The sequence below is a fragment of the Mobula birostris genome, chromosome 10, assembly GCF_030028105.1.
Source record: "Mobula birostris isolate sMobBir1 chromosome 10, sMobBir1.hap1, whole genome shotgun sequence".
Taxonomy (NCBI): Eukaryota; Metazoa; Chordata; class Chondrichthyes; order Myliobatiformes; family Myliobatidae; genus Mobula; species Mobula birostris.
The window spans coordinates 73,644,229-73,657,487 of record NC_092379.1 but is presented as its reverse complement, the minus strand read 5'-3'; the positions used below and the strand labels follow the sequence as shown (position 1 = coordinate 73,657,487).

Sequence of the window (13,259 nt, the reverse complement as noted above, 5' to 3'; positions counted from 1 at the left end):
TCGAGGAGGATGCAAAGAATATCATGGACGAAACGAATATCTAACGAGGATGTCATGAACAGAGCAAACACAAAAGGAGAAATAATGTATGAGATCATGAAAAGGTAACTTCATTGGACATGTGATTAGGAAAGAGGAGTTAGAATACACGGTAATTATGGGAAGATTGAAGGGAAGAAAGCAAGAGGAAGACAAAGACAAATGATGATAGAGACAGCAGCCAGAGAACTGGAAATGAATACCAATGAATTGATCCACTTGACCCGAAACAGGAGTGTGTGGGCCATGGCAGTCAAAGCTCACCTGCTGATGATGATGATGCACATGCACCCAAGATCGTCCTGTACATCAGCACTTCTGAGGGTCCTGTGATTTACTGTCTACTTTCTGGTTTCATTCAACCTCCCCATGCACAATGGCTCACACTTGTCCCAATTAAACTCTTCTCTGCCCATTTTTCTGAAAGTTTTCATGCAATTTGCTAAGTTAGTAATTAACCCTCCTATATTTTCATCTAATTTGTTTTATTATGTCATAATCAAAAGAGAACTAATCCATTGGAATACACCCTCTGTCAGAATTTCACTCCTTCACCACTGCCACGTGTTTTCTGTGGCCAATCCAATTTTGAATCTAATCTACCAAGCCTCCATGGATCCCATGTTCCTTAATCATCAAGACTGGCCTTTCATGAGGAATGTTGCCAAAAGTTTAAAATCCATTTATACAATATCTCAGGCCCTACCCTCATTCTCATTCATTTTCATCACCTTCTCAAAATAACAAAAATCATTTTCATGAGACATGGCCTCCCCTGCACAAAACCATGCTAACTTTCCCTAATGTTTATGCCTTTCCAGATGTGAGTAGATCTTATCCCTAAGAATAATCACAAATAATTTCCTAACATGGACGTAAGGCTCAATAGCCTAAAATTTCCTGTTTATCTCTTTGAAACAGAGGAACATTCTTGAGTTCTCTGTCATGAGACAGGATACAAAGATCACTGTCAAGACTCCAGCAATCTCTTCTTATCTCTCTCATTAACGTGGATTGATCAGATCTTCAGGATTTATCCATCTCTATGTTCAACAGAACCACCTCCTCCTCCATCTTGATAGGAACATGCCCTAAAATATCATCCCTGATCCATGTCCAGACCGCATTTTGGAAAATCTGATCACTTGGCTGTGCTTCTCTTACCTGCATAAAGGCAGAGGTTAAAGAACAAGGATCCAGAGATTAGTACAATAAAGAGGTGGTATCGGTAGGCGGAGGAGCAGCTATGGGATTGCTTCAAGTCAGTGGACTGGGCCAGGTTCAAGGACTCATCTGAGGATCTGAATGAATACACCGTACTTGTCACAAACTTAATAAAAACAGTCATAGACGTGTGTTAGCACAAAATCATCCAGACTGTTCCCCAACCAGAAGTCCACGGTGACCCATGAGATCTACAATCTGCTGAGGGCCAGATAAGAGGCATTGAAGGCTGGCAACCAAGAATGTTACAAGAGATCCAGGTACTATCTCCAGAAAGACATCTCATGGGCGAGGTGACAATTCTGGACGAAACTTGAATCAACTTGAATAAACTTGATGCTTTACATTTTGGCAGGACTTGAATGCTATTACATCTTACAAAGTGAAATCAAGTGACACAAGTGACATCAGGTCTTCACTTCCAGGTGAGCTCAATGCCTTCTATGCTCACTTTGACTATCAAAACATGGAGGAACCAACACAAAATCCTACGGCCCCTGATGATCCTGTGATTTCAGTCTCTGAGGCTAATGTGAGAACATCCTTCAGGAGGGTGAACCTATGGGAAGCATCTGGCCTAATACAGGCCAAGTATTAAAGACCAGTGCTGATCAACTGGCTGGAGTATTCTCTGAGATCTGTAACTTCTCACTTGAGCAGTCTGAGGTACCCATCTGCTTCAAGCAGGCTTTAATTATACGGGTGCCTAAGAAGAGCATGGTAACCTTCCTCAAAGACTATCATCCAGTAGTACTTACATGCACAATGATGAAGCGGTTTGAGAAGTTGGTGAAGAAACATATCAACTCCTGCCTGAAAAGCGACTTGGATCTACTTCAATTTGTCTGTCGGCAAAACAAGTCCACAGCAGATGCTCTTCACTCAATCCTGGAACAAAGATGCATACATCAGGATGTTCTTTATCAGCCACAGCTCAGCACTCAATACCATCATCCTCAAAGCTAATCAATAAGCTCCAAGATCTTGGTCTCAATACCTCCTTGTGCAATTAGATCCTCGATTTCCTCACTTACAGACCCAGTCAGTTTGGATTGACAACAACATTTCCTCCACAATTTCCATCAGCATATGTTCACCACAAGGCTGTGTGCTTAGCCCCTGCTCTACTCACTTTACAACTATCACTCTTTGGCTAAGCACAGGTCCAATGGCACATTTAAGTTTGCTGATGATGTCGCCGCCACAAGCCAAATTGAAGTGGTGATGAATCAGCAAATACAAGGAAGACTGAAAATCTGTCTGAATGGTGTCATAATAACAAACTCTTACTCAATGTCAGCAAGACCAAGGAACTGATTATTGACTTCAGGAGGAGGAAACCAGAAGTCCAGAGCTAGTCCTCATCGGAGGATCAGAGATGGAGAGGGTCAGTGTTAACATTTCAGAAGACCTATCCCTGGAAATCACGAAGAAAACATGGCAGTGCCTCTACTTCCTCAGGAATTTGCGAAGGTCTGGCATGGCATCTAAAACTTTGACAACCTTGTACAGTTGCTTGTTGCAGATGGCTGCTGGGGCACCATCAAGAAGGCAACTCGTGCGAGCAGCTCTGATGGAAGCCATAGAATATTCTCACTTCAGCCTGCTGCAGCTGAGAACCACAACTATGTCTAAGGTCAGATTCAGGTTTATTATCACCAGCTTGTATTGTGAAATTTCTGAACTTAATGCAATACATGAAAACATGGACAGAAAAATAAATAAGTAAGCAAATCAATTACAATAAGCATACATGTATATTAAATGCATTAAAAGTAATGCAAAAACAGAAATAATATGTCTTTTTAAAAAGTGAGGTAGTGCTCATGGGTTCAATGTCCATTTAGGATTTGTATGGTAGTGGGGAATTGCTGAGCGTGTACGTTCAGGGTTCTGTACCTCTTTCCTGATGGTAACAGTGAGAAGAGGGCATGTCCTGGGTGATGGGGGTCCTTAATATCGGACGCCGCCTTTCTGAGACACTGCTCCTTGAAGATGTCTTGGGTACTATGGAGGCTAGTACTCAAGATGGAGGTGACTAATGTTACAACTTCCTGTAGCTTCTTTTGGTCCTTTGAATTAACCCCTCCCCCCATACCAGACAGTGATGCAGCCTGTCTGAATGCTTTCCACAGTACATCTATAGAAGTTTTTGAATGTTTTAGTTGACAAAGCAAATCTCTTCACACTCCTAATGAAAAATAGCTACTGTCTTACCCTCTATATAACTGCTTCGATATGTTGGGACCAGGTTAGATCCACAGAGATCTTGACACTCTGGAATTTGAAGATGCTCACTCTCTCCACTTCTAATCCCTCTTTGAGGATTGGTTTGTGTTCCCTCATCTTACCCTTTCTAAAGTCCACAATCAGCCCTTTTGTCTTTCTGACATTGAGTGCAAGGTTGTTGCTGTGAAATCATTCAGCTAGCAGGTATATCTCACTCCTGAATGCCCTATCACCTCCACCTGAGATTCTACCAACAATGGTTGTATCATCAATGAATTTAAAGATAGTATTTGAGCTATACCTAGCTACACAGTCATGGGTATAAGGGGAGTAGAGCAGTGGGCTAAGCACACACCGTTGAGGTGCACCAGTGTTGTTCATCAGCGAGGAGATATTATCACTAACTGTCTGGACAATTAGTAACATTGTTTTAAGGTGACTAAAAAACCTCTTACTACTTAAAGTCGACAGAACTCGAATGGACTCTGGTGGCTGGCACAGTCCCCTTTAAGACAGCGGAGGAGAGGTTGCTGTTCTAATTTAAAAGTTCCTCTAAGGAAGTGTGGCTTTCAACTCCCAATACCGACCATCTTGCTGGCAAACATACAGTCTCTGGTAAATGTCAGAGCTGGATTTCTGTACCAGAGGGACTTTAGGACCAGTTGTGCTTTTTGTTTCATGGAATTTTGGCTAGCCCCCTCCATTCCCGACGCAGCAATACAGCTTGATGGGTTCAATAGACACCACCGAGACAGGACTGCTCAGTGTTTCAAAGGCAGAGGAGATGGCGTACGTTCCATGTACAAATGTTGCAGTGCTATCCCAGTCCTACTCTTCTGACCTGAGACACCACGTGATCACGTGTCGTCTGTTTTATCTGCCGCGGGAGATTTCAGTGATCACTTTGGTCATGGTGCACATCCAACCTCAGACCAGTGTCTAACAAGCTCTAGGCAAACTGCGCAATGTAATAAACAGGTATGAAACAGTGCATCCTGATGCCTTCTGTATCATTTTGGGGTGTTTTAACCAGGCTAACTTGAAATAGTCTCTAAATAATTATTACCAACAAATCACTTGTAGTACTAGAGGAACCAATACACTGGACCACTGTGACCCCATCAAGAGTGATTACTGTGCCATCCCACGCCCACACTTTGGAAAGTCTGATCACCGACTGTACGTCTACTCCTTGAGTGTAGGCAGAGACTGGAGACGGGAGCACACATGGGAGGCTCTGGAGCGCTTGCAGGACCACTTCAAATCAGTGGACTAGACTATATTCAGGGATTCATCTTCATGTCTGAATGAGTATGCCACAGCTGTCACTGACTTCATTCAAACCTGTGTGGATGAGTGTGTGCCTACGAGAACATACTGTACACACCATATGAATGAACCAGGGGCTTTGTAGCCTGCTGAGGGCTAGATCTCTGACATTCAAGTCTGACGATCCAGGAATGTACAAGAAAAACCATGTACGACTTGCAGAGGGCTACCTCAAGAGCTAAGGAACACTTACGAATGGGTTGAAGGCGAAATCGTACGCACGTCAACTCTGGCAGGGTTTGCAGGTGCTACAAGGTGAAACATAACGTCGTGAATGGCAGCGACGCTTCACTCCCAGATGAGCGCAATGCCTTTTAAGCACGCTTTCAAAGGGAGGATAAAACTACAGCTCAAGAGAACCCTGGCAGCGCCCTGTGATCTTTGTCTCGGAGGCCGACATCAGCTGTCTTTCAAGAGGGTGAACCCTCGGAAGGCAGCAGGCCCTGATAGAAAACCTGGTAAGGCTCTGAAAGCCTGTGCCAACCAACTGGTGGGGGTATTCAAACAGACTTTTCAGTCTCTCATTTCTACAGTCAGAAGTTCCAACCTGCTTCAAAAAGGCAACAATTATACCAGTGCCCAAGAGAGCAGAGTGTGCTGCCTTAATGACTATTGTCCAATCGCACTCACAGCTACAGAGATGATTTGCATGAGAGGTTCTTTATGGCTAGAACTGACTATTCTCTCAGCAAGGACCTGGACCCCACTGCAATTTGCCTATCGCCACAATAGGTCTAAGGTGAATGAGATCTCATTGGCTTTTTACACAGCCTTGGATCATCTGGATAATACAAATACCTATGTCAGTATGGTATTTATTGACTGCAGCTCAACGTTTAACACAATCATTCCTACAGTTCTGAATGAAAGGTTTTAGAACCTGGTCCTCTGTATCTCCCTCTGCAAATGGAACCTTGACTTCCTAGCCCACTGCTCTACTCTCTCTACAGCTATGACTGTGTGGCTAGGCACAGCTCAAGTGCCTTCTATAAATTTGCTGATGATAGAACTAGTGTTGGCAGACTTTCAGATGGTGATAAGAAGGAGATACATTAGCTAGTTGAGTGGTGTCGCACCAGCAACCTTGCACTCAACGTTAATAAGACCAAAGAACTGATTGTGGACTTCAGAAAGGGTAAGATGAGGGAACACACACCAGTACTCATAGGCTCTTTTACCTACAGCTTCAACTAAGTAGTTTTATAGATGCTATCTGCCAGTAAATGTGATGTAGCCTAGCAACAGTAATTGGCTATGTATGGTATATAAGATTTTTAGAAAAGAAATAAGGTATGAATTTCTCTTTCCCTTAAAAACAGCTGCTGAAAAGTTTTGGCACTGAAGTGCAATTTTCAACCACGGCCACACTGCCTGACAGAAGACCCATAATGCATTGCTTTCCTCACTGGTATATCCCTGTGCCATTTTAGCAGAATTAGTGAAGGTGAAACTCAGCAGGGGTGTTCAGGGTTCAACTGCAAAGTGCACATGGCAACTTATTCAAACATTACTATCATTCCAGGCACCTTGCATCTTGACCTTGTAGTTGGCAAGCCAAGGGCTTCAGAATCCTTCCTGCACTCTGAGATGATGTGTTAATGGGAGAACATGGAAAAATAAATCAACATCAGTTGTGAGGAGCTGCTCGACCAATGGAAAGGGTTCCACCTCAGGGAACTAAGTGATGGTAACGGTGTTAAGTTTTGGTAGTGTTTTTCTTTCCCTCTCTTTAAAGTTTTACCCAATGCAATATACTGACAATGCAAAGCTTTTTCTTGCACTATTTCTTTCTTATCGAGAATAAAGTCTACTTTTAGGGGCAAAAAAAGTCAGGTGTGAGGCACAGTGGCCCTGATACAAGTGTGAAAGACTTCATTCATTTATTCTAGGTAAATATGTTTGCCATAAATCCCATCCCAATTGTAAACTGGAAGTTCCACCCTTTAGTCTCAGTGACACAGTTCTTTTGAGAACCTAGTGCTGTTAATCATTGCCTTTGTACTGTGAATCTAGGTTAGGGCCCAACATTATTGCAAATCACAGTATGTACAAAACTTCCTTAGGATATTGTATAATCTTGCTGTATCTTCTGCTCCTATTCATTAACAAATCACATGAGCACCTCGATTACTCGTATCCTCTCCCCTCTCCACTTGCTGTTATGCTTTTTAAAAAAAATTCAGACCGGCAGTGGTCCCTTTGGAGGAGAGACACATGCCATTTGGCCAGGAGAACAAAGGGTACCAATTTCCACCAAGGTCAAGGTCAATGCTAGTTTTGTTGTGGATGATCAATAGGAAAGTCTGTTGCTGAAGCATCTGGAGAACACTGGCATGTTATCTGGTCTGTCAAAAATCCAAAAGTGGAGAAGTGGAGTACTGGACTATCCTGCTCCAATTGTTTGGAAAACTTTACTTACTACATGGCAGTTTTGTCTGTTAAAGGTGACAGATCTCCTGATGCTTCAATCCTAGGAAACTGATAGTGGGAGTGTGACTTGTCATGTACTCTGACAGATAGGCCCTTCAGACACATCTATATGCAGAGCCTCCTATAGATTACCTCATCATAGTATAAAGTTCAAACGAAATTCATTATTAAAGTACATATATCTTCATTTCTTTGAAGGCATTTTCAGGGAAAAAAGAAATACAATGGAATTTTACAAAAATCTATACATAAACAGACAAAAAATGACAAAGAACCGATGTGCAAAAGAAAACAACCTGTGCAAATACAAATAATAGTGAGAACGTGAGTTGTAAAGAGTCCTGGAAAGTGAGTCTGTACGTTGTAGGATCCATTCAGAGTAGTGGTGAGTGAAGTTATTCACACCGGTTCAGGAGCCTGATGGTTGTAAGGTAATAACTGTTCCTGTACCTGGTGGTGTAAGATACAAGGTTCCTTTACATCCTGTCCGATGGTAGTAATGAGAATAGGGCCTTGCCTCGATGGTGGTGTTCTTTGACAATGGATACTGCTTTCTTGTGCTCCATGTAAATGTATTCATTTGTGGGGAGTGTTTCATCTGTGATGGATAGGACTATCTACCCCTTCTGTAGACTTTTCTGTTTCTGGGCATTGGTGTTTCCATATCAGCCTCTAATGCAACCAGTTAAGATACTCTCCATTGTGCAACTATAGAAGTTTGTCAAAGATTTTGGTGACATGCAGAATCTACAGAAGCTTTTCATAAAGTATAGATGCTGCTGTGCTTTCTTTTTGATGGTACTAACGTGCTGGTCCCAGGACAGACCTTTGCGTACGTTAACAGCAAGGAATTTAAAGCTACTGACTCTCTTCACCTCCAAACCCATAATGAGGCTCTTGGACCTCCAGATTGTTCCTCCTGTACTGTATAATCATCTCTGTGGCTTTGCTGATGTTGAGTGAGGCTGTTGTTGTGACACCACTCAACCAGACTTTCAACCTCCCTCCTATAAGCCAATTAGTCACCACCTTTGGTTGGCCAATAACAGTGGTGTCATCAGTAAATATAAATATTGCATTGGAGCTGTACTTTTTTTTAGATTATGAGAACACTCAGTCCTCCATTATCGTCATTTAGAAATGCATGCATTAAAAAATGATACAATGTTCCTCCAGAATGATATCACAAAAAACACAGGACAAACCAAGACTAAAACTGACAAAACCACACAATTATAACATATTGTTACAACAGTGCAAGGCAATACTATAATTTGATAAAGAGCAGACCATGGGCACGGTAAAAAAAAGGTCTCAAATTTCCGATAGCCTCATCAGCTCGTGCAGGTGGTAGAAGGAAGAAAATCTCCTTGCCATGAACCTCCAAGTGCCGCAAACTTGCCTACACATTGGAAGCACCCGACCGCAGCCGACTCAGAGTCCGTCCGAAAACTTCGAGCCTCCGACTAGCCCTCTGACACCGAGCACCGAGCACCACCCACTGCCGAGCGCTTCGACCCCACCCTGGCCACCAAGCAACAAGCAAATCCTTCCCCTCCGGAGATTCTGGATCACTCAGTAACAGCAGCAGCGAAGCAGGCATTTCAGAAGTTTCACAGATGTTCCTCCGTGCTCTCACGTCTGTCTCCATCAAATCAGGAATGTGCATGGCACCCTACTTGACAGATAACAGACATCACCACTGGAGTGGCCGCCATCAGCTGCGTCGCACCGCCATCTTACCCATGCAGTTATAATTATAAAGTGAGTAGAGAAAGGGGCTACGCACACAGCCCTGTGGTGCATCTGAGCCAATGTAAGTGTGGAGATGTTGATTCCAATCCGTATTAACTGGGGTCTGCTAAGGATAAAATAGAGGATCCAGTTGCACAGGGAACATCCTCCTCCAAATCCACTAGAGCAGAGCTGCCATGCAGCTTTGATTTGGAGGAAACCTGCACCTTGCTCTCCTGGCCTAATTACTGCCCATTACAGGTAGCTCTCTCTCCATACGAAATTCAGAGGGAACTTCTGCAGTAATAAAAGGGTAACAGTGGGCAAAGAGGGAGTACAGCTAATTGGAGCAACACACTCAAAATGATGGAGGAACTCAGCAGGTCAGGCAGCATTTATGGGAATGAATAAAAGGCCAACATCCTTCTTCGTCACAGTCCTTTCCTTCCTTCTCGTAGGTCCTCTGGCACTACTAGGTTGCTTTTAGACCCTCTTGTGTCTTGGTTGTGCTATATAGAGCTAATAATCACTACGTACCCTGGATTCCTCAACTACTTGTGGAAGCGAGGCACTTGAAATGATCAGCTAAGATACACTTGATTTCCCAACATTGTTATATTAGTGAATTAAATAACAGAGAATAGTTCTGCTGGTGAAAATTTTTCTTGTGTATGGCCCAAACTGTGTATAAATTACATAGACGGGGCCACATGGGAGCGAATGCCATTGTTACAGACTCTGAGCACCAATGTGTACAGAGCATGCCACGATCTTCCTAAAGAAGCAAATGCAGGTAATTAAATGTGGTGTTCCAATTTTGGGGGGAAAGCAAACACTAGCATATTAAATCTGAGATATGATATTTGCAAACCAGTCACAAAATCCAAAATCTCACACCGCCTCATGTGCATCTTTAAGCATAGATATTTGATCTTGGTTGCAGAGACCTAATTTCCAGGAATGTACCAATGTCACACCTAGTCAGCCAGTTGGTGTATTAAGTGGGCTACTTTGGAAATAAATTATTGCGCATGTAAACACAAAGAGGTCTTGTCTCAATCCATTTGTAAAGACATTACTAAGAAATTCCCCGCCCCCAAGAACAGGCATGAACTTGTTACTCCTCACTGCTGTGCTGTGCTCAAACTACAAAATCTGGTTGGTCTTTAATCTCATATTTTATCTACAGTAAAACAATCAAGTAATTTCCTGAGCTGGAATAGATTACTTCACGAAATTGGCTTGGAAATCCGCTGAACCCTCTAATTTATCTTCTCAGCAAGGCCTTCAAAGGCAGGAAGAGCAGAATCAAATATCGCTGTGACGATTGTACGCTCTAGTATCAATTGTTTGGCGACAATAAAGTATAAAGTAAAAGCGCCGTATTTCCTGATTTGATGTTCCTTTCCATACTTGAGATGGTTACTTATTTACTTAGGTACTTCGCATTACAGCGTGGAATAGGCCATTCCAGCGCAAAAGCTGCGCTGCCCAGCGACCCACCTATTTAACCCAAGCCTAATCACAGGACGTCAGCCAAGTGAAGAGGGTAAACTCGTTCCACCTATGCTGCTTCAGGCGCATATTGCCCATCTCCTGGCAGGACAGAATCACTGACACAGAGGTTCTACAGTGGGCTGACACCACCAGCGTCTACAGACTCAGCCACAGATGGTTCCCCCACATCAAATGGATGGACCAGGGATGCATTCCCAAGGACATGCTGAGTGAGGGTTACTGCCCACAAGGAAGACCATGCCCCCGCTCCAGGGATGTCTGCAAACACGGACATGAAGCCGGCAGGCAACGACCTCACACATGGGAGGAAACAGCATGGAAGGCCACAGTCAAAAGCGTTGTACAACGTGCTGGGATAGCAGGGACCACCATGCTCATCAACAAGAGAGCCAGAAGAAAAGCCAGAGCACCTTCCTCCTTCACCTGCAGCAGCAGTGAAAGAGACTGTCACTCGAGATTGGAGCTGTACAGCCACTCCAGAAAGTTCAAATAGCCCCAAATCTACAACCCCAAGAACCATCAGAAAGAGTGTCAGACCATCGTCTCTCGAGATGTATGGATGTTGCCGCCGCTGTCGGTGAATCACTGGACAATTTACAATGACCAATTAACCTACCAATCGGTACATCATTGGGGGAACATGGGAGGAAACCCACGCCGTCACGAGTAGGGACATACAAACTCCTTACAGATGGTGTCGGAGTTGAACTCTGAACTTAGACGACCCAAGCTTAACAGTGTTGCGCTAACTGCTATGCTTCCGTTTTTAGAATCAGTGAAGTTGCAGACCCATCCATTGCTGCTTTTTGCTGACACATGATATTTAATTTTCATTCTAAAAGGCAGATAAGGGAAAGCTAGCTGTAGTGTTTGTAGAAAATACTTCATTGCAACAGCTGTCAAGGCTATGAAAAGGCAAAGAGAAAATCTTTAGTGGATAGCAGTGAAACTTCACCACGGGTGGTTCCAAGCCCGTTAGCAAAAGGAGGAAGGTTAGGCATGTAAAAACACAGACCTACTGAAACGCCAGCAGAAGTTCCAAAGACCTCATCCCAGGAAGAGGAAGGATACACCAAGAGGTTGGGCTATACCTGGAGGCAACGTGAAAGACTGGCCCAGGACAGGACTCTCACGAAGAACTGTTGGTGGCCTATGCTCCAGTAAGGATGATGAGGTTAAGTACGTAAATATGGTAGCAGTAGCAGTGCCAATTCAAAGTCAATTTGAGCTTGAGGGCATCACACCAGAATGAGATTTCAAGATGGATGCAGGAGAAGGGACTCAGAATATTTGTGCAGTTTTTGTCAGGAGATTTTCCCACACTGGATTTTATCTAACTAAGACTGACAGAAAATAATGTTGATAGATCATTTTAAAATTACTTTAGGACAACAAACTGTTTTACTCATTTTTTATGAATTCTGTACAGAGAATTCTGATATCTATAAAAAGAGCAAATTGTGTGATATTATCATCAAGAACATTACTCATTTATTTGTCTTCAAATAACAAAGTCTAGTATTTTTGGTATTTCATTTAAAATAAAGATAATGCCCTTTCAAATTTTAAACAAAATTGCAACACCATTAACAATGGGGTAGAATTTCCCACAGGCATATGCACAAAAAGAGAATAGAGAGTACTGCTGTCCAACTCGCACAAATTTCAACATGCCCATACCTACAGTACATAAGGTTAAATCTGAGAAATATATTTTTACATCTTATATCTGTCTTCTAGTGAATTTCATTGATTAAAATGTGTAGCCTGTAATATTTGTAGATAAGTCAATTCGAAACTTTTGAGAACACAAGCCGAAATAATTTTTCACTGACAACTAAATGAGACAGACATGAGTGAATGATGTTATTACTTCAAAGCGATTAATTGACTTTAAATGAAATGCTTAGAATACATTTCTCAAAATAAAGGTCAGAGTTCAATGATCTAAGAGGTGAAACATATTTATCATATGGTCTCTGAAGAATTAGCTTAACCAGTTGTACATAAATTTAAAATGTAACACAAGTACTTTTCTCCTTGAACTATAGATACTGACTAATACTTCTGAAGTTAGTGCCAGTGATGCATAATCTTCTGCAAAAGTATGTCCTACAAGCAGAAAGAAATTGCCAATCATTTGCTCAAATCAACAGTTATTTCAAAAGTCCCATGTAAATACTCAGCTAAATAATGAAAGTTTATTAACTGGTTACATATGCTTAGAGCATAACAGAGCACCTCATAGCCAACAAATTGTTTTTGGAGTATAGAGATTATCACTGTATAATTATTGTGTGGCGAGGCTCACATATGCAAGTATTGAGTCAGGAATTAAGCATATCACTGATGATAAGATATCAAAAGTGACATTTCTGTACGAACTGGGAGAAATACCACCCTGTAAATAATGTTGAAAATGGGACCTGCCTTGCAGTATCTGAGAACAGAAAAAAAAGTATAGTTCTTGTTGAAGTCAGGAAAATCCACTGATGTGCCTAAGTCAATACTAGCAAAAATAAATGGGGGAATAGATTCCACATCCGAGTAATCAAAGCTTTACACAATTATCCAACATGAAAGATTGAGCAAACTCAGGTATAAATCTATTGCATATGAAGTTACACTATGGTAAACATACCTTTTATGCATACATTTCTATTTTTTTCCAGCCAGTTCCCCATAGCTCATTATAATGCCCTTTCCTCACCGAAGTTCAAAGTTCCATCAGTCATTGGGCCTAGCTGTAAAATTGT

General features: G+C 42.3%; 1 protein-coding gene across 11 annotated transcripts in view; it reads right to left on the bottom strand.

Annotated features, from left to right (window-relative positions):
- Positions 1-13,259, bottom strand: part of LOC140204115 (cysteinyl leukotriene receptor 1-like) — a 176,819-nt gene that overhangs the window by 142,351 nt on the left and 21,209 nt on the right. For 7 of the 11 annotated variants that reach the window (XR_011887533.1, XM_072270470.1, XM_072270471.1 and 4 more), the window contains one exon: positions 2,022-2,151. The exons of 3 other annotated variants lie outside the window; for them this stretch is intronic. The gene's annotated coding sequence lies outside the window, so the exon portion shown is untranslated. Of the gene's footprint in view, positions 1-2,021; positions 2,152-13,259 lie in introns of those variants that run through there. One more of the 11 variants, XM_072270478.1, reaches the window with a different exon arrangement.